The sequence below is a fragment of the Chlorocebus sabaeus genome, chromosome 15 (genome assembly GCF_047675955.1).
Source record: "Chlorocebus sabaeus isolate Y175 chromosome 15, mChlSab1.0.hap1, whole genome shotgun sequence".
NCBI classification, from domain to species: Eukaryota; Metazoa; Chordata; class Mammalia; order Primates; family Cercopithecidae; genus Chlorocebus; species Chlorocebus sabaeus.
Window position 1 is genome coordinate 89,237,485 of NC_132918.1, and position 19,407 is coordinate 89,256,891.

The window sequence follows — 19,407 nt, forward strand, 5'->3', positions numbered from 1 at the left end:
TCTTGACCACCACACCGAGGGTCAGAGAGGCAGGGCCAGGAAGGAGGTTCCAGGAGGGAAGATCAGGTCTGTATTGGCCTGTGCGTGCAGAGGCCGCCCAAGTGCAGCTTTGGCTCTGTGTGGGGACCAGGGGGCCTGGAGCCGGCCCCAGCTCTCCTCCCACAGGCGCCTTTCCTCTCACGCTCAGCTGCATGAGGCCCCACCAGGCCTGGCCTCCTCCGACGCTGTGACACAGTGTCGGTGCCTCTCACGTCCGTGGGCCAGACCGTGTGACTCAGCCTGTCAGGGCTTTGAGCAGGCCAAGCTTCCAGGCCCGCGTCACCTCCATCAAGGCAGGAGAGGAGGGGCCAGGTCCGAGTCACCTCCATCAAGGCAGGACAGGAGGGGCTTCCTCAGCAAAGGAAGCAGGTGTCTTTCCTCTCCACTCCCAAACCCAGGCCATCCGGGATGCAGGGGAGAGAGCCACAGACTCTACCTTCTCCTCCCCCACGCACCCCTAAGGCCTCTCGCTCCCTCAGGCTGATGGGGTCTGACTGGGACTTCTTTCTCTCCTTTTTTTTTTTTTTTACATGGGAGTCTTGCTCTGTTGCCCAGGCTGGAGTGCAGTGGCACTCAACCTCACTGCAACCTCCAACCCCCAGGTTCAAGTGATTCTCCTGCCTCAGCCTCCCAAGTGGCTGGGATTACAAGCACGCACCACCATGATCAGCTGATTTTTGTATTTTTGGTAGAGACGGGGTTTCGCCATGTTGGCCAGGCTGGTCTCGAACTCCTGACCTCAGGTGATCCACCCACCTCGGCCTTCCACCGCGCCCAGCCCTGACTAGGATTTTTAATAGCTTTACCGCAACAGGGACCCAAGGAGAGGCTGACAGTGTTATTCAGAAGCACAGATGCACCAGGTAGGAGGGAGGGAAGCTGCACCTGGGCTTCTGCTACATGCCAGCCCCTGAGCTAAGTTCTGGCACGTATTTCATGTCATTTCATCAGTCTATAATGGGAGAGAGTCAGGCCCCTAAAAATGCAGCAGGCCCCCTTCAGTACATCTTCACTGGCTCCTACGCATTCTGCAGGGTTGAGTAAACTATGGGTCCTGCCTTCCAGGAAAGTGAAGGACATTAAGTCTGGAATTACCCAAACCTGCCTGGTGTTTACTCCTACAATCAGTGTTTACATGACCTCGGGCAAGTGATTCTTGTCCCCCAGCCTCAGTTTTCTCATCTATGAAATGGGCATCATCATAATCTCATCTCGTTGAGTTCTTGAAAGGTTCTCTGTTTTCTCATCTATGAAATGGGCATAATGTTTTCATCACATTGAGTTCTTGAAAGATTTGTGTAAGTAACAAGCTTAGCACGTAGTGAACACTCTTCAACAAGTTTGGGCTGTTTCTTGTTGAATTAATGAGTCTAGGATACACGTTCGGTCCTATGGTAGCATCTGGGAGTAGGAAAGCATTTGGGAAGACCACCTCACTACTTCTGTCAACCCAGAGAAGCCTTCTGACCCTCACACAGGATAAAACGCAGCTCTTCTTTTCTCATATTGGAAATCTCCAGTGACCTGACCTTAGCAGCATCCCACACGCCCTCAGTCCCCCAGCGGGCCCTGCCACCACCCCTCAGCATTGCCGGATGTGCGGCTGAGGTCCAAGGTTTGGAGAGTTTCCGGGACTGGCCGGGTCACCCTGCGGCTCGGCCGTGTCTGGCAGCCCCACCCTTCCTGGCAGCCAGGCCCTCTGAAATTCTGCCAGCGCCGGGAGAGGGGGAAGGTCTTGCTGGGATGGGGGAGGGCGGGAAGAGGAGAAGCACGGGCCAACTTTGCCCTCCTGTCCAGCCACACTGAGAATCCATCCCTGGCAGTGCCGACTGCTCCTCCTAGTGGGGAAGGAAGCTCTTCCTGGCACCAGGACAGAGCGCCTCCACCAGGCCTGCTAGAGGATCACACCTCCATCTCATCCTAAAGCCCCCAACAGCAGAAAAAGCCCTCCCACATCCAGTTCCCCCAGTCACTTGGTGATTTTTCAGGAGGCACAGTTCTAACGCCCATTTCACAGATAAGAGCATTGAGTCCATCTCTGGCTGTGAGGCTATGGCAGGGCTGGGACTGGAAGCAGGGCCTTTCATTTGACTTCTTGTGGGTTTCTTCCGGGGAACCACTTTGTTTTTGTTTTTATTTTTGTTTTGTTTTGTTGAGACGGAGCTTCACTCTTGTAGGTCAGGCTGGAGCGCCATAGAGTGATCTCGGCTCACGGCAAGCTCCGCCTCCGGGGTTCAAGTGATTCTCCTGCTTCAGACTCCCGAGTAGCTGGGATGACAGGCACCCACCACCACGCCTGGCTAATTTTTTGTATTTTTAGTAGAGACGCGGTTTCACCATGTTGGCCAGGGTGGTCTCGAACTCCTGACCTCAGATGATCCACCCACCTCAGCCTCCCAAAGTGCTGGGATTACAGGCGTGAGCCACCGCGCCGGGCCCAGGACACCACTTCGAAAACTGGCATAGAGGAAGAAATGGCCACCTACTCACCCATTGCCCACCCCTTTCCGTCACCACCCCTCACACAAGCCTGGCCCCACCTTGACAAGAGGACTGCTTCATTTCTTTGCCCTGGGTCACTAGAGCCGAGTGCCCCAGGGTGCCTGATTAAAAATGTCCTTTCCTGCCAGATCATCCTGCTTCTTCAAGCTCCACCCATCTCAGGATCAGCCTTCCCTTCCAACCGCAGGCCTGACCCCGCTGCTCTACCGGAGGAAAGGGCATTCTGTGCTTCGTGGTCGGATCCGGGGTTCAGCAAATCTCGTCCTGGAGCTACCTCCATCAAAGACAAGCTGTGCAGAGGCCCAGGGCAGCTCAGATGCTTGGGTGGCGGTGGTGAGGCACGGCTCCAGCCCTGTCAACAGAACCCACAGAGGTCTTCAGGCTGCCCGCCTTGAGAGCAGACTCTGTCACCCCTGCCCTGGCAAAGACCCATTGGAAAGAAGCCGTTTTGGAGCCAGTCACTCATTAAGGAGGGGGAGGTGGCGCTTGCCCTGTCTTCTTCCTGAAAACAAAGTCCTTCCTTTGGGCTCTCCGGAGACCGGCCTCCCGCACTGAATGCAGCCACAAGTGGCCCCCGGGGAGCCCCAAGTCCTGGGGACAGGCCCCAGAGGCCTGGCTTGGAGACCTTGGCTTGGAGGCTCTCCCAGGCCTCGGAGCCTGCTGTCTTCCCTGGGATAGAGGGGAGGGCCTGCCACCCGCCACCCGCTGCCCGGATCCTGTCATGGGACAGAGCTGGGCCTGAGCTCAAGGACAGAACAGGCAGACAGTGATCTGTGCTTTCTGGGAAGGCAGCCAGTCCTCGTGCCCTCGGGCTTCCGGGCACTGAGGATTGTGGCCGAGCAGGCACCCGCCGCTCTGGCTCGGCCCCCTCCAGGCCCAGGGTGGGTGGGCACACCCCATCTCTGGTATCCAAGCCAGAGAGCTACAGCAGGAGGGCCCTCACACTACACTCTCTGCCTTGCCCGCGGCTTCATAAACTAAACAGTACAGCATCGAGGGGTGCGGGCACGCAGCCTGAGCTCTGAGCCATGCCAGCGTGTGCCCCAGGACACACCGAGGCAGCTTTTGGTGGGTACACCCTAAGCATGTCTCATCCTTCCCCCCTAGTGAGGCTGAGCTGCCCAAGGGCATGGGAAAAGCACTGATTTGGCCTCAAAACAGCACTGGGGTCCAGTTCCTGGGCAGTGCTGCCATCCACCTGTGGGACAATGGTGCGTCATTTCATCCCTTGAGCCTGTTTCCTCAGCTGTGCCGTGGGGCAGTAACCTCCGCTGTGCACCTGCCTAGTTGCTCAGTCTTAGGGTGTCAGGCAACTGTGAGAGTACCCAAGGCATGATACTCCCATGAAAACTTCTCCCTACTTTTTTTTTTTTTTTGAGAAGAGTCTCACTTTGTCTCCCAGGCTGGAGTGCAATGGTGTGATCTTGGATCACTGCAACCTCCCCCTCCCGAGTTCAAATGATTCTCCTGCCTCAGCCTCCCGAGTAGCTGGGATTACAGGCACCCACCATCATGCCGGGCTAATTTTTTGTATTTTTGTAAAGACATGGTTTCACCATGTTGGCCAGGCTGGTCTCAAACTCCTGACCTCAGGTATCTGCCCGCCTCGGCCTCCTAAAGTGCTGGGATTACAGGCATGAGTCACCATGCCCATCCTCTCCCTACTATTAAAGCAAGAGTTTTATAAAATCTTATTGACCTGGTTTCATAATTCAATTTCACATATGAGGAGAAATGAAGACCAGGGAGGGTGTAAGTCACCGGCCCGCAGATTGGAGCTGTCCTCAGGCATCCCTGGAGGCCCAGCGAGCAGCCCGGCCAGGCCAGTTGTGATTGACAGAGTTGGTGTCTGCCCACCTGAGGGCAGGACAAGTGGGTAACCCCGAGCAGAGCCCCAGGAGGGAACTGCAGGGGGCCTGGAGCTCACCTCTCATTCTCTTACTTAATGGAGAGACCTGCCCACCTCTCAGAGGACGCAAGGCACTCTCCTGTCCCGCTCTCCCTCTGGGCTACTCAGAGCAAACCGAGGGAACCATGTTTCCAGGACAGAATGGGGAAGGGGGTCAAAACCAGGCGCAGGAAAACCATGTCAGATGGTTCAACCCCGATGGTGAGAACTATCTTCCAACAGCCAAGGGCAGTCCTATAAGAAGGGATTGAACTCGATCTGACCCCAAAGGGTCTGATGAGGGCTCTAGAGCAAACATCTGTGGAGGGCAGAGTTTGACTGCTATGGGAACTTTCCAACAGAGGACGGACTGAGTCCTTGGCCAGCACACCTCCGGTCACTAGAAGTGTCCGTGCTAGACGGTACACACACGGTGGTGGGGAGGTGATTCCGGAAAGGAGATTACGAGTTAAGGATATCAGAGGATCCTCCCACTTCCTGAAGATTCCAGGCTTCTCTATTCACCGCGGGCTGTGAGGTTATCCCTGTTATTAATTAGCAAGGGCTGCCTAAGAGGGTTATTTAGAACATAAGAGCTTGGCCAGAGCACGCTGCTGGTGCCTCCCCAAGCGCTACACATATTGTACACATTATCCACATGTAGGAGCGGCCTGGGCGTCCATCAGGACAGGCAGTTTAATGGGTTATAAATGGTTCTGTTCCCACATAACTTTCTGCGTATGCAAAAAAAAAAAAAAAAAAAAAAAAAAAAAAAAAAGCATCTCTTTACTCTCTCTGTGTAAGAGCCCACGGAGGCGCCTCACACTGACTGCCACGAAGTTCACATGTGGCCTTTGCAGTGCCAGGAAAAACAAGTCCGCGCACGAAAACAACCCACCCTAAAATGCGGTGGGCCGATGGCTCAGGGCGGGTGGTCTCCCAGCTGCCACACACGAGTTTGGTGCGTGGCATTCACCGGCCAAAATCCAAACCCTAGCTGCCCGAGGCAGGAGGGGAGGAAGGCGCCAGGCCGTGGCCCGTGCCTAAGGAGGTTGCCGTCCACTCTTGAGGCTGGAACTGCAAGGCTGCGTGGGCTTCCTGCCTATCCAGCCGCCCCCTCAGCCTGGAGCTAGGCCAGCAGGCGGCAGCTGTGCACCGGCTGCAGGTGTGAGGAAAATCAGCAGCCAGGCACCAGGAGGGTGGAGGGGCGGCCTTCATCTTAAAAGGGGGCCCAGCCCAGGCCCCCAGGAAAATGCAGCTCTAAATGACAGGATGCTGGGCTCCTTCAGGCAAAGTAATGTCGTCAGACCAAGTTACATCTCATCCTGTTTTCATCTGAACCATGGTGGATGTACGCGGGAGGGGCGCACGCGCTCAGAGGTCACCCGGAAGAAGTGAAGGACAGTATCTCAGAGGACCCGGAAAACAAGAGCAGGAGAGCATCATGCCCAAGGCCTGTCCTGGAGCAAATCAGTGGCAGAACTAGATCTACAGCCACATCTCCAGAGTCCCCGTTCTCTTTTCCCCAAGCTCCATGCCGCCTGAATGACAGGTTGGAGGAGGTAAGCCCAATCTGATACCTGCTGTCTCTGGGACCCACCTGCCATGGTTCTCCCTCTCCTCCCTCTTCAGACCTTGGAGCTAGTGCTGTGCCCTCTGCCTGGGATGCTCTTCCCATCTCTGCAGCCGGCTCCTCAGAGCTTCCCCACCTCTGCTCAGATGTTGCCTCCTCCAGGAGGCCTTTCCTGACGGTGCTCTCTCTGCATCACTGCCTCATGCTAATTTTCTGTAAAGCACTCTCTGATGTCTCCTTGTTTGTTTCCGTGTGTGTCTCATCTGTCTCCTTACCTGAAAATTTAAGCACCAGGAGAGCAGGCACCAGTAGGGGCTCAACAAATAGAGTTGAATGACCAAAAGAGAGAATTTCGTGTTTAACTGCAAAAGCCCAGAGTGCCTGAGGATTATGAATACTGGTGGAGATACTGTTCAACTTACACTTTGAATCATGCAAGGTTCTCCCTCTGGTGACTCACAAGGTCCCTGCTGGCACCTCCAGGCTTTGTGCTCACAGAACCTGAGACTTCGCAGGGAAAAGAGGACAAAAGTGGTTTCCTGGTTCCTTAAAGAGCAAATGGGATTTTCTGAGAAGTACCTTTCTTTGTTTTCCTTCTCCCTCAAGAGAGAGGGTTCGCAGCCTGCTCTCTCCTCCCTCCCGCCTCCCATAATTGCTTCCCTCCCTTCTTCTTCTTCCATCCTGCGTATTTGTCATTCTCTGCTTGTGGCAAATTGCTTTTCACCTTTGAAAACCACGAATGGTTGCTACCGATGACAGCCTGGAAGTGTTTTGCAAGCAGGGAGGCGTTTAGCAGTAGAAAACACTGTCGATGACTCTCCCATTCGTGGCTTCACTGAAATTGGGTTTACTAAGCATTTATGGACAGCCTATGAGATGGGTACTGTGGAGGACAGCCTGGCGATGCAAAGGTGGGTCCTGCCTCTTAGGGACTCTCAGGCCAGAGATCATTTTTACTCAAGAGATGTTTTATTAAGTGCTTGCTAAAGGCTAAATACTGGTAGGCCTACAGTAAATGAGGACTAGCCTTGCCCTCAAGGAGTTCATTGTCATGTGAAGAAGGAGAAATTACTGACAATTTCAAACTTCAGTTTTACATTCTGTGAAGGGAGGCATGCAGATGAAAGGAGAGAGTGGCAGGGAGCTAAGGGAGCAGACGGGAAGTTCAGCTGCACGGGAGAGGTGGGAGCTAGGCAGGACGAGGTGAGGGTGGTCATCAGTGGGAAGGGGCATCAGGCAGAGAAACACCAGGCTCCTATTACATCTTCCACTGTGCGGGGCAGAGGTGGGCATGAGCTCGTTCGGCCCAAGGACTGAAAGGAGATTCTTGTGACCGGAAAAGGAGGGAGGAAGTGGACAGCATGAGCCGAGCCAAGGCTGCAGAGGCTGGCAGGGGAAACACGGAGGCCGGGAGGCCGGGAGAAGGTTTGCAGAATGGTTAGTGTTCTATCGCAACAAAAAGCCAAGAGGGCGGAGAAAGACAAGGCTGAAATATCTGTTAGGCGCAAGATCATGCTAGCAAGGGGAGTCCAGGGAACCTGGGACTGAAGGGCTGTGGGTGTGGACCCCAGTCTGGAGGTTGTTGCAGAATAAGTCATAAATGACAAGGGCCGCAGCAGAGTGGCAGGGGTGGGGTGGGGGTGGGGGGGGCGGCGTTGGCAACTGCAATAATAGTAACACCACCATGGTCTTCCCACTTGCCCCTTCCACCACATGAAGCCTCCATTTCAAATGCCCTCTCAGACCCCTCCCCCGCTCTTCCCGACTCCACTCCTCTTTCTGCTCCCCACTGGAGATGCTGCCAGGAAAACAGAGGTTCTGGAGAACACGTTCATTCAGCTACAGGGAGAGGAGGAGGCTGAGAAGCCAGAACAGCCAGCTCATCCTGAAAGTGGAGGCCCATGAAGTCCCTTTCTGACCCAAAAGATTCCCACCCGGAGTGAGTCTGAGCACACACATGTGTGATATCTCACACACACACACGTGTGATCACACACACACACGTGATCTCACACACACACTCATTCAAACACTCACTCGAAAACTTGCCCCTTATTATTTTACCTAAAATTTCAGCATCTGGAAATTAACTGGAATAAGAAAATCCTTTCCAAGAAATGTGCATCCTGACTCATGCCTTAGAAAGGAATGGTCTGGCCGGGTGCAGTGGCTCACGCCTGTAATCCCAGCACTTTGGGAGGCTGAGGTGGGCAGATCACTTGAGGTCAGGAGTTAGAGACCAGCCTGGCCAACATGGTGAAACCCCGTGTCTACTAAAAATACAAAAAAAAATTAGCTGGGTGTGGTGGCAGGTGCCTGTGATCCCAGCTACTGTGGAGACTGAGGCACGAGAATCCCTTGAACGTGGGAGTCAGAGGTTGCAGTGAGCCGAGATCTTGCCATTGCTCTCCAGCCTGGGTGACAGAGTGAGACTGTCTCAAAAAGAAAAGAAAAGAAAAAAGAAAGGGGAGGGAGGGAGGGAAGGGAGGGAAAGGAGGAGACCCTTGGGAACTGGGAAGTGTAGCTGATGATGAAATATTTTTTTTCTTTGAGAAATGCAGGCCTGGCTCCAATCAGCTAATTTTTCAGACCTTTGATCCATTGATCCTTTGGGCAGTCTGGGCTTGCTTGGTTCAGTGAGAGGCAGCAGAGGACGAGAGAAATGGCGCAGGGCTGAGAGCTGTGAAGTCACTGGGTGAGTCCCTTCCCCTTGCCAGGCCTCAGTTTCCCAGTCTGTAAAATAAGAGGACTGGAGGGACTGACTCTAGGGCTGACTCTGACCTTTTCTCTCCAAGCGTAGGTGAGCGGTGTGACCACACCAGGCCAAGGAAGAAGCACGTGCCCAGCCTGCCATCTGCCCTCCTGTCCTGGAGCCAGCTCTTTCCACCAGCTTCCTTCGTCTTTTAACACTTGGTGAAAAGGAATGACGCGTCAGTCACAGCCACTGGCCAGTGCTCACGGAGCATCTGGCAGGAGGAAGCGCCTTCCTGGCTGGCCTCCCGTTCATCAGTCAGAGCCGCAAGCTGGGCCAGGTAAGGTTTCAGTGGCTGCTGATGGCGGCTGCCCGGCAAGGGTTCTGGCCAAGTCCGCCCCCTCGTTCCTTTCTAACTGGGTTTTGGGCAGCTTTCAGGACTTCCCAACTCGGCGGCATGCCCACTGCCACAGTCCCCACCCGCCCTGCAACATGAGGAAGGCAAGGAAGCCCAAGCCAGGCAGAGCAGTGCTCCCTGCATCACCCACAGGCAGCCCAGGGTGCATGGGCCTCCCAAGAGCCAGCCCAGGCCTGGATGGCCCACTGGGGAGGGCAAGGAGGGGAAGAGGGGAAGGAAGGCTGTGCCAAGGGCTGTGCCTGTGTTTCAGGGGCAGCTGTGGAGCCTGAGCTGGGAGGCAGCTGAGAAAGGCAAGAAACAGGAAAGGGGACAGAAGTCTCCTGGTGGGTGAGGCAGCTCTGCGGCAGGCAGAGAAAGCAAGAGAAGGGGCCTCTCCTGCCCCCATCCTAACCTCCCAGATCCTCCCCAAAGGCTCCGAGCCCTTCCCCAGACACTCCCCAATCTCCTCCCAGTCCCCGCCACCATCCCTTCAGCCCTGATTTAGAGCTGGGCAGTCACAGGACAGACTCCGGTTAAGCCTCAGAAACATACACCCAGCAAGGGGTTTGGATTTTCTCCTTCCTACCCTCCCTCGAGGCCCTTCCGTGGAGGAGGAAGAGAAGCAGATCCAGCCTGGAGAAGCCAGGCCCCGAGGCCCTCTGGCACCCTGACTCCAGCACCCTGGTCTAACGTGCAGTAGGAGAAATGAGGTCTGGAAGGGCGAACAGGCAGTTGGCCCCCCATGAGGCCTTGGCCTCAGGCCCTGGCTGGGTTGGCAACAGCTCTTCTTGGCTCAGACAGGCTCCCTTGGAAATAAACCTCTGTTACTCACTTCTTTCCTCTAGTTGGCTGACAAGGGAGTCGAAGCTGTTGGCTCAAATCCTTTTTTTTTTCTCTTTAACCTCTCCTCCATTTTTTTTCTGCTGCTAAAAAATTTGTTTTGCAAGATATAGTATATGGCTCTTTTACTTCTTGAAGTTTCCTTAAGAAAATAATGGTGCTTACAAGAAAATTGTGATGACTCCCGGCATTTGCACAGGACTCCGCTGTGTGTAAAATGCTTACCTGGATCTTTGCAACAGCTCCAAGCTGCAGACAAAGCAGGTTGTTATCCTGTGAAATCCCAGGGGGACTCTGAGGCTCAGAGAGGAGAAGAAGCTTCCCAGGTCACACCGCTGGCCGGGTGAGGGCCCAGGGACCTGGATTCCGCCAAAGAAGACCTTGAGCAAGTTTGTGTGTGGCCCCTCTTGGCCCCAGCAGCACAGCAGGGAAGGAAGGCCATCCTCCCACAGCCAATCCCCCTTTATCCCCTGGGCAACCTCAGAGAAGGGGAAGCTGGTGGCACGTGGATGTAACTAGAGCTGAGGAACACTAGGGGAATGAACTCCTCAGGCCCCACAGGGACAAAAATGTATCCCCTTGTCCCCGCCAACAGGGAAGGGGAATGCCTGGGGCTACACTACTTCTTGAGTAGCTACTGTGCTTTCAGGCAGTCTGCAAACATTACCGCCCAGGCTGGAGTGCAGTGGCGCAGTCTCGGCTCACTGCCACCTCTGTCTCCTGGGTTCAAGCGATTCTTCTGCCTCAGCCTCTGGAGTAGCTGGGAATACAGGCATGTGCCACCACGCCCAGCTAATTTTTGTATTTTTACTAGAGATGAGGTTTTGCCATGTTGGTCAGGCTGGTCTCAAACTCCTGACCTGGACCAGGAATTCAGTTCAGGTCACTCCTGACCTGACCTGATCTACCCGCCTGGACCTCCCAAAGTGCTGGGATTATAGGTGTGAGCCACTGCCCCTGGCCAAACATTACCTCCTTTTAAGCATGACAGCAAACTTCAAGGTGGACATTATTCCCCTTTTATAAAATAAGTGAAACCCAGAAAGACGAAGTCATTGCCAAGGCAACACACGGGAAGATGTGGAGCCGTATTCAAACTCGGGTCTTTTTGACTTCAAAGCCTATGCTATTTCCACTGCCCCTGGGCTGCCACTCCCTGAAACCACCTGGCCCACTGTGCACAGTCTCCCTGTGGAGGGAGAAGGCACAGACCACAGAGTGAATGTCGGCAGGCAGTTCCGCGTGACCTCGGACAAATCTCATCGTTGAGTCTCAGATAGAGTCTTATGCCCAGCACGGGGCTGGGCTCACTGCTTGAGCTTGAAGGTCCTTCTGATGTCTGGCCATCCTTTAGGTCTAACAATCCTGGGCTAAATACTTAGAATACATTGTATTCAGCTCCAAAAATCCTTCTTTGATTCCCTTCCATGCCCCGCACACAGAGCTAGGAGTCAGAGCAAACGTAAGCCACACTTGGTTCTTATCCTCATTGGGCTCCTAACAAAAGGTGGATGGACCATGAGAATGACATATGGGCTTCTTCTGACCTCCCGTTGCTGTCGGTGAAAACAGGTCATGGAAAGATGGGGAGGTCACAGTCATGACAGCTCAGAGGGCTAGAGGTGGGGACTCACCAACCTCCTCTCTCTAGGAAGGGGCAGGGGATCTAGGATCCCCACTCTCCTGCCTAGTCTAGAAGGCCCTCGGAGACAGTACCCTTTAAGGCATAATTAAGAGAAGGAGTTCCCTCCCAGCCGCCCACCTACACTGGGGTGTGGGCTTCAACATACAGGACTCTTCTAGGGGTTAGGCTGGGGGTTACACAGACAGTCACACCTCTAAGGCCAAAAGGGAGGTGACAGATGTGAGGAACCCACATGTTGAAGCAGAAGGACCCTCTGGGAAACCTCAGTTTCACACTCGTTCCCAGAGCACCTACTCTGTGCCATTCCTTGTGGCAGGGCCAGGAGAGAAAGACTTCAGAAGGGGAAGTCCCAGCCTTCGAGGAGCTCCCAGGCCACTGGGACAGGTAGACTGTCTCTGGTCCAAGGAGAAGTCAGGGGGGCAAGAGCAGGGGAGACAAGGTGCCATTGGGCATGGTGGGGAGCAATCGATTCTGCTTGGGGGGCCAGGGAAGGCCACATGGAGAGGTCAGTGAGGGACTGAGAGGGTGGAGGGTCTCTAACAAATGGAGTTGGAAGGAGAAAGGCAGGGACAATTCTACAGAAAGAGCAACAGAAAGTGCAGTCCAAAACCCAGCGCAGCCACACTGCAGCCCTGGGCTCACTCAGCTTCTCTGAAGCTATTTCCCCATCTTCAGAATGGAGAAAATAACTCTCCAATCCTGGGAAATACCCTCCTGTGCACGCTCCCCTCACACCTGCCTTCAAGGACGGCGCTTTCTGTCTTCTCAGCGAACCTTCCCCCAGACATACCCTTTGGGAAACTAGAAACTTAGAGGAGATACAAAACATAGAACACAAATGGTGGGACAACCCTTATTGTCAATCAATCAGTATATCTGGACATTTTACCAACAGGGAAACTGAGGCCCAGAGATATTGCTTGACCTGCCCAGGGTCAGGGACCAGAGGACTAGAAGTTTCTTTTCTATCGCAGCCCTAACCATGTTTGTGAGGGTGACACCTTTGGATCATCTTTCGTTTGAGGGAAAAAGGTCAGCCTTTGCGGCCCACCCCACACCCTGGCTCCTCTCTCCCATTCATGGCAACTTTTTGCATCCACCCTGTTTCACTGGCCATTGCTGTCATGTGTCTGGGTCGGGATTTATGGTCTCAGTCCCCAGCTATGGAAGTCGGTATCAAACTAATGGAATAGCTCCTGCCCCTGAACCAAACGCCCCAGAATCTAAGGAGGTTTCAGCCTGTCTCACTCATGGGGCCGGAGGGTAGAGGTGAAGGAGATGAGTTCCTCTGCCCAAAGCAGCCTCCTTCCGGGGGTGCCTGTGTGGAGGACTGACAGGTTAGGGCTTGCCAAGGGAGCCAAGGAATCTCAGTGACTGGCAGGAGAGGAGATGGGCCCATGAAAAGTACACCAATGACAGGTCATCCTGGGCTGTGAACAATAATTGCTCTCTTGACCAACATCCCTTAACACCCAAAGTTTGAGTGGTAGAAGTCACCAGATGATACCCAGGAGGGCATTTCCAGGCTGAGGCTGTATCTGTCCGTCATGCAGGGAAGAACAGCTGTCAGAGTTGGGGGTTGCAGCCTATGCCTCTCTGTGGCTTTGCTTAGACTCCTATTACATCTTTCACTGTGCATCCACCCCTGGATTCTCTAAGGGTTGGAGCGCTTTCTCAGGGGGCAGGCAGTTAGGGGAAATGCCTTGGGGAGAATTTAGGTATCCCAGGCCTCAAAGCAAAGCTACAAAGCTAGGAGCTAGCTGCTACTTGGCTGCCACCAACTCGCTAGGAGGGCACTGGGAGCGTGAGTGTGAGCGTGCACAGAGGTCAGCAGACATGCCTGCAGCCCACGGCACTCTAAGTCCCTCCAACCTGCCTCCCTGTGTTGGATTGACTGATGCTTCAGCTTGGTGGGTTTCCCAGGACTCTGGGACTAGAGCCCTGTTTTGGTCTCCACTCACAAGGGGATTGGATCACGCCACAACGCTGTAGGTTCGGCCACCCTGGGAGGGGAGGAGGTCATGGCCAGGGTGGGGTCTTGGTGGCACTGAGAGACCTCTCTCTGCAGTCAATAACACAAAGCCTCAGACTGGAAAGGACTTCCCAGGCCATCTATCCGGAACCCCTCATCCTATGGAGCCATCCTGTGGACAGCTCTGAGGTCCAGGGTAGGGTCCTGCCCCTCACGACTGAGGAGTGAGGGATAGTTTGGAAACCCCGGGCGAGTCAGGAAGGTTTTCCTCTATTTGGGACGAAACACTGAATTAGAAGCCCTGGGGAACTGGCCCCATGATAGGATGGGAGGATACAAGAGAGGACTCTGCAAAGCACACCCATCAGGCGCCTCCTCCATAGACCACCCATGGCATAGACCACCCCTCCACCCATGTGATCCATCCTCCATGCACAGTACACACAAAACCAACCTCAGAGGCCAAATCGGAAATTCCTAGCCCTCATTTTGGCCAATAATTGCCAGTGCCTCCCTCAGAAACCACTCCCTGGGCTTCCGGGGAAGCTGAGCGGACCAATGAGAATGATGTCCTGGCTTTTTCTGACCTGCTGCTGCCGTAGGTGACAAGAGGTCATGGGAAGAGAAGGAGGCGGGAGAACATGGAGGTGAGCGCAGGATCACTCCGGCTGAGGGCTTAAGTTCAGAGAATCGAGGGTTGCTCTTGACGGTCTCTCCAAGATTTTCTAAAACGCCAGGCCAATCAAGGCATTTTTAAAAGCTCCAAGTTGTAAACAAGGGGCAAGAGCAGAGCCGGCATTCTCCCATTGTAGTGGGTACCAGCATTACCTGGGGAGGTTGTAAAAGTGCAGATTCCCAGCCCCTTCTCTAGATTCAGAAGGACTGGGTGAGGGCCCGGCACCGCATTCTAGCAAGTCAGCTGCTTCTGGGATTCAGGCCGGGTGGGAGAGGCCAGAGGAAGACGTGCTAAGAACCCAAGGTGGCCTGAGTCACCAAGGAAGTGAAATTGTCACAAGCAGTGACATCTCAGGCCCGGCATCAACAGCGAGGCTGTGAGGCCTCCATGGCTCAGAGGGGCACAGGAGTGTGCCTACTGCCTCTGCAGCATGAGGAGCCGGGGACAAGCCCAAAATGGAGCTGAGGGAGTGTCAAGATGCTACACCTGAGCACGCAGCTGGGCTCCAACGAGTGAGCCAGGCAAGAAGGCTTGGGTGGGAGAGGAGCTGGGGCAGAGCCAAGGGGTCAGAGAAGGAGGAGCGGACAGCAGCAGGGCACGGGGTGAACGGGAGGGTGGTCTTGGAGAGCCAGACGCAGTGGGCTCTGAGCTCCCAGCCGCACAGGGTCCGCCCGGGGCACGACAGGACACTTGCTGAGGGAGGAAGGCAAACACTATGGAGTCTGCATAGGTCATTACAGCTGTGCAAAGAACGCTCCCAAAGAGAGCTTGGAGAGATGTAAATAGCTACATTTCGTGATCGGCGGGTTCCTTTTTTCCATAAACTTTGCTTAAGTTCATAATAAAAAAAAATAAACACAGGCAAATTACACTTACTTCACCCAGTCATTTCTGGGTGGTAAGTTCTGTAATAAATTCAGAATTCATATGTGTGGGTTGAACTTCCCATATCAGCCAAAATGCGAGCCCTGGGGAGAGGGGCAGATGGGGAGGTTGTTATACTGTCAAACAATCCCTTAAATGGCCCTCTGTCCCCACCAATTCTCTGTCATTGTTGCGTCCCCTGCTATGTCCATCCCGCTTATACCAGAAAAAATCAGAGCTCAAAAGCAGGCAGAGGTTTGCCAAACTCAATTCTTCTGGTTTATTTGTGGGAAATGGCAGTGAGAGGAAGTCTGATGTAGTGGAAAGAGCACTACACAAGAAGTCAAAATATTTGAGTTAATTTCAAGCACTCACTTGTCCTTTGTGAAACTGGGAAAGTGACTTTCCCCAGCAGGCCCTCGCTTCTCCCCACTGCATAGCACAGGAGGGCATGAGTGACCTGTTGCTGCATCACGATGGCCCCCAAATGCAGCAGCTTAAAGCGACAAACATCTATCATCTCGGGGTTAGGAATCTGGGAGTGGTTGAGTTGGGTAGTTCTGGCACAAGATCTCTTATGAGGTTGCAGTCAAGATGTCCTCTGGGGGCCACAGTCAGCCCGAGGTTACAGTGGGGGATGATCAGCTTCCAGGATCACACGCATGGCTGTTGGCAGGCTCAGAAGATCCATTTCCAAGCTCATCCTTGTTTCTCACGACAGAGGCCTCCCCCAGGCTGCCTCATGACGTGGACACTGGCTTTCCTCAGAGCAAGTGATGACAGAGACAGAGACAGAGACAGATGGAGAACCCAAGACAGAAGCTACTGCCTTTCCATCATCTAATTTCAGAATTATCCAAGTGACTATTTCCAAGTGACATCCATCATTTCTGCCATATTCTGGTCTCTAGTGGACTAGTCACCAAGTCTAGTCCACACTCAAGAAGAGGATAATAAGCTCCGCCTCTTGAAAGGTGTAATGTCAATGAATTTGTACACACATCTTCAGAGCCACCACAAGGAGTTCGATCCAGTGACTCTCAAGGTTCCAGGTCTGTGGTTGTGATGCCCCGATCCCTGGAACATGAGGCATGGTGAAGAGAAAAGGACCAGAGGTATCTGCTGCACTTCGTCTAGGTGGGCTGTGCTCTCCTCTCAGTAGAGGGGGCCTGGAGATGAGGGATGCAGATTGAGGAGGTGTGCTTCTCAGACGGATGCACAAATCTGGAGGGCTGCCATTCTCCCCAATGATCCCCAAGCCGTAGAGTGACTGCCAAACGGGTTCTATAAGCACATGGCTGGGGCCTCTAACTTGAGTGCCTCCTGCTGCAGCAAGGAACAAGGTTCCACCCCCTCAGTGGTTCTGGGGTCTGGCAGCTGGACATGGAACCCTCCCCAGGGACAAGCCAACCAGAGATGTTCCCGGGCTCTGTCATTCTTCCAAAGGAATAGGGAGGACCAGTGCTAGGTTAGCGGGGGATGAACCAGGAAGGGCACAGACCCAACCCTCTCCTGCTGACCAAGGAAAGAAAGGAACAGAAAATCACTTAGCACCAGGTTCTCTTAAGAGGCCTTGCAGTGCAAGATAAATCACCACGGGCTCTGTCACCACTACCTTTGTCCCCAGCCACTCTAGGTTTGTTTCCTTACCTACAAAGTGTGCATAATGAGAGATTTTACATCATAGAGCTGGGAAAATTGGAGAATCCATTGAAGACCCTTAGAATAGAGACTAGCACATAATTAGCACTCCATATTATTAAGTTTGTAAAAGATATCAGAGATCGTTCAGCTCCACTGCACACCTTGCACAGGAATTCCCTCCAACTGATGATGATAGAGGATGCTTGGCCCACTGCTTAAATACTTTGAGGACCTGGGATCTCACCACCTGCCCTGGCTGCCTAGGACCACAGAGCCAGCCCACAGATGGGCAGCTCACACTGGACCCGGAGCCATAATCCACCTTTCTACGGCTGCCTCCTCCACTTCTGTTCCTTTTCTATCCCAATAGCAAACAATAGTTTTGAATTTAAAATAGCCCTGTAACACATGAAAGGAAAAATAAAAGTGCACCCTCCTGTTTTAGCTTAGGTAAAATCTCCTTGGCAATCCCCCAAACATTTGACTCATCCTCACTTGCATCCTGTTTCATTTTAAAGCCAAGTCATAACTGACACATGTGATCGAAAGCCTGGTGTGTTAGAGATGGGGAAGGAGGATGCCTGCCCATAAGACTGAGTACGACCGTTCAGACTGGGAGCAAGAGGATGCGTGTGCTGTCGAGTGCACTGGCCGGGGAGGTGTATCTATAACTGGAAGGACGTGTGTGTGTGTGTGTGGTGTGTGTGTGTGGTGTGTGTGTGTGTGTCTGGTGTGTGTGTACATGAGGGTGAGTGGTGTGGGCTCTTATGTGCATGTGTGGATAAGTTGGTGTAGTGTATGCCTGGGTGTAGGTGTGTGGGGGTATATGGAGTATAAGTATGTGGGTTTGGGTGAGGACCATCCTGGTGCTCCCTGGCCAGGGCACAGTGATCCCCAGCTGCAGAGCAGCCACTAATTTGGGAGCGCATTTCTTTATACCAGCTTCCCCACTCTTTTCAGGAAGCTGCATTTGTTGGCCAGGATTTGAGATTTCTTTCACTGAGGCCTCCGGAGAGTCATTCCAACGGTGAACATGGAGCACAAACTCAAGAAGTGAAACCACATATACTGCCTCAAAAGCAACAAGGCAGGAGGGTGTTGAAAACCCCGGCGGGGGAGATACAAAGACTCAAAGTTCTGCAACCCGCACCCCTTGGAAAGAGAGTAGGTCAGCTCCTCTCCCAACCCAAACTCCCAGTTTGAATTTTTAAAACATCAGCCTTCTAAGCAAACATCTGCCACTCTCCGGCTTCTGAATGAAAGGTGAAGATCAGAAAAAGGAATCTTTGTGTTTTCATCAGGTATTTTAGCAAATGCAATGAGGACATTCAGATTTGATTTCCCTGTTTTGTACACACACATAAGTCGGTGCTAAGAGGATTACTTTTCCTGCAGTCGCGTCCTTCCTAAAGGCCCCGGTCAAAAGAGACCCTTGTTCAACAGCGTTCTCTCTGATTCCTCTGGCTTTTCTTCCTTACCTCAATGTGCACACGTCTAGCTTGCTCCTAAATCCACCCACCTCACAGACTTTGGGATAACGAAGATCCCAGCCCTCCATTCTCCTCCCGCCCCGGTTCCTTAATAAAGCTGGAGATGAACATTAGCGCTTGGTTCAGCAGCATCCGAAAAGGAAAGGGTGGCCTCCTCCAGCCCTCGACACCCCATAGAAAAGTGTAGCCTTTTTGCCTCTGCTCCGATGAATGGCTTTTCGAGGGTTTTCATCAGGGCCGGGTCTGCCGGTGCAGAAAAGCCTCACAGATGTTGACACTTTTTCATCCCTGGGTTAAGATGTCTTCCATAAGCTTTTATTCCTCATTTGTTACTTCTTTATTATCCGGGAGGTTTTGCCTCCTCCCTCTTCTCCTTTCTCTGAGGAGAGCAGCGGTAGCTGAGCCCGTCATTATCTCGGCCCTTTTCTCCTGCCTCCAGAGGCAGCCCGGGACTCGGGTCCCATTGTGGCGAACAGCAGGTAGCTGAGGCAGGGCGGGTCACTCCCCAGACCCTTTTGTGCAGCCGTCCCCTCCTCCCTGCAGCTTGGTTCTGGGGATGTAAAAGGTCAGGAGCAGCCAAGCTTCCATACCTGAGCTTTTGTCTGGGGCTGGAGGCAAATGATTTTAGAAGCAATTTCTTGGAAAGCGGCCTGGAGACTCCCTTCTCCCTCGTTAAAATGCACAGCTGTACTCCTAGCCCACCCCTTGGGGCTGGGGGTGAGGGGACAGGGGGATTAGCTCAGATCATCTGGATCCAAAAATGCCCTGAGAAAAAACTTTCTATGTGGAGGATGGTTGAGACGATTCAAATGGAAGCCTAGAGCCCCTGAGATGTTAAGCAGAGTGGGTTTTGTAATAAACAGAGTGCACTGTTCCTTCACTTTTGACTCTTCTTTGTTTTTAGTGGAAGCAGCCAGAAGCCTCCCTGCAACCTCCCTTTCCTAGCCTGTCAAATGGAAATGATCCACCCTCCCTAGCTGCCTCATACAGTTTACTAGTTATTCTGTGGCTCCAAAGGGGTGATATAGAAACTGTTTTGCAAGCCGTAAGATTCCATACGGCATTCATCATTTTTGCCCTCTACTGGCTGTATGGACCCTGACTTGAATATAAGCCACCCCATAATGCAGTTAATTTTTCTGAAAATTATAAAGCAGAGATATAGACAGATTTAAGAGCCTTAGG

At 53.2% G+C, this 19,407-nt stretch overlaps 1 long non-coding RNA gene across 1 annotated transcript; it reads left to right on the forward strand.

Moving 5' to 3' along the window:
* The first annotated feature begins 5,580 nt into the window (after positions 1 to 5,580).
* LOC140713556 (uncharacterized) lies at positions 5,581 to 18,580 on the forward strand. Its single transcript, XR_012095668.1, has 4 exons — positions 5,581 to 5,991; positions 8,564 to 8,697; positions 8,803 to 9,034; positions 17,693 to 18,580. It is a non-coding gene; the product is annotated as an uncharacterized lncRNA (long non-coding RNA).
* Positions 18,581 to 19,407: the final 827 nt, after the last annotated feature.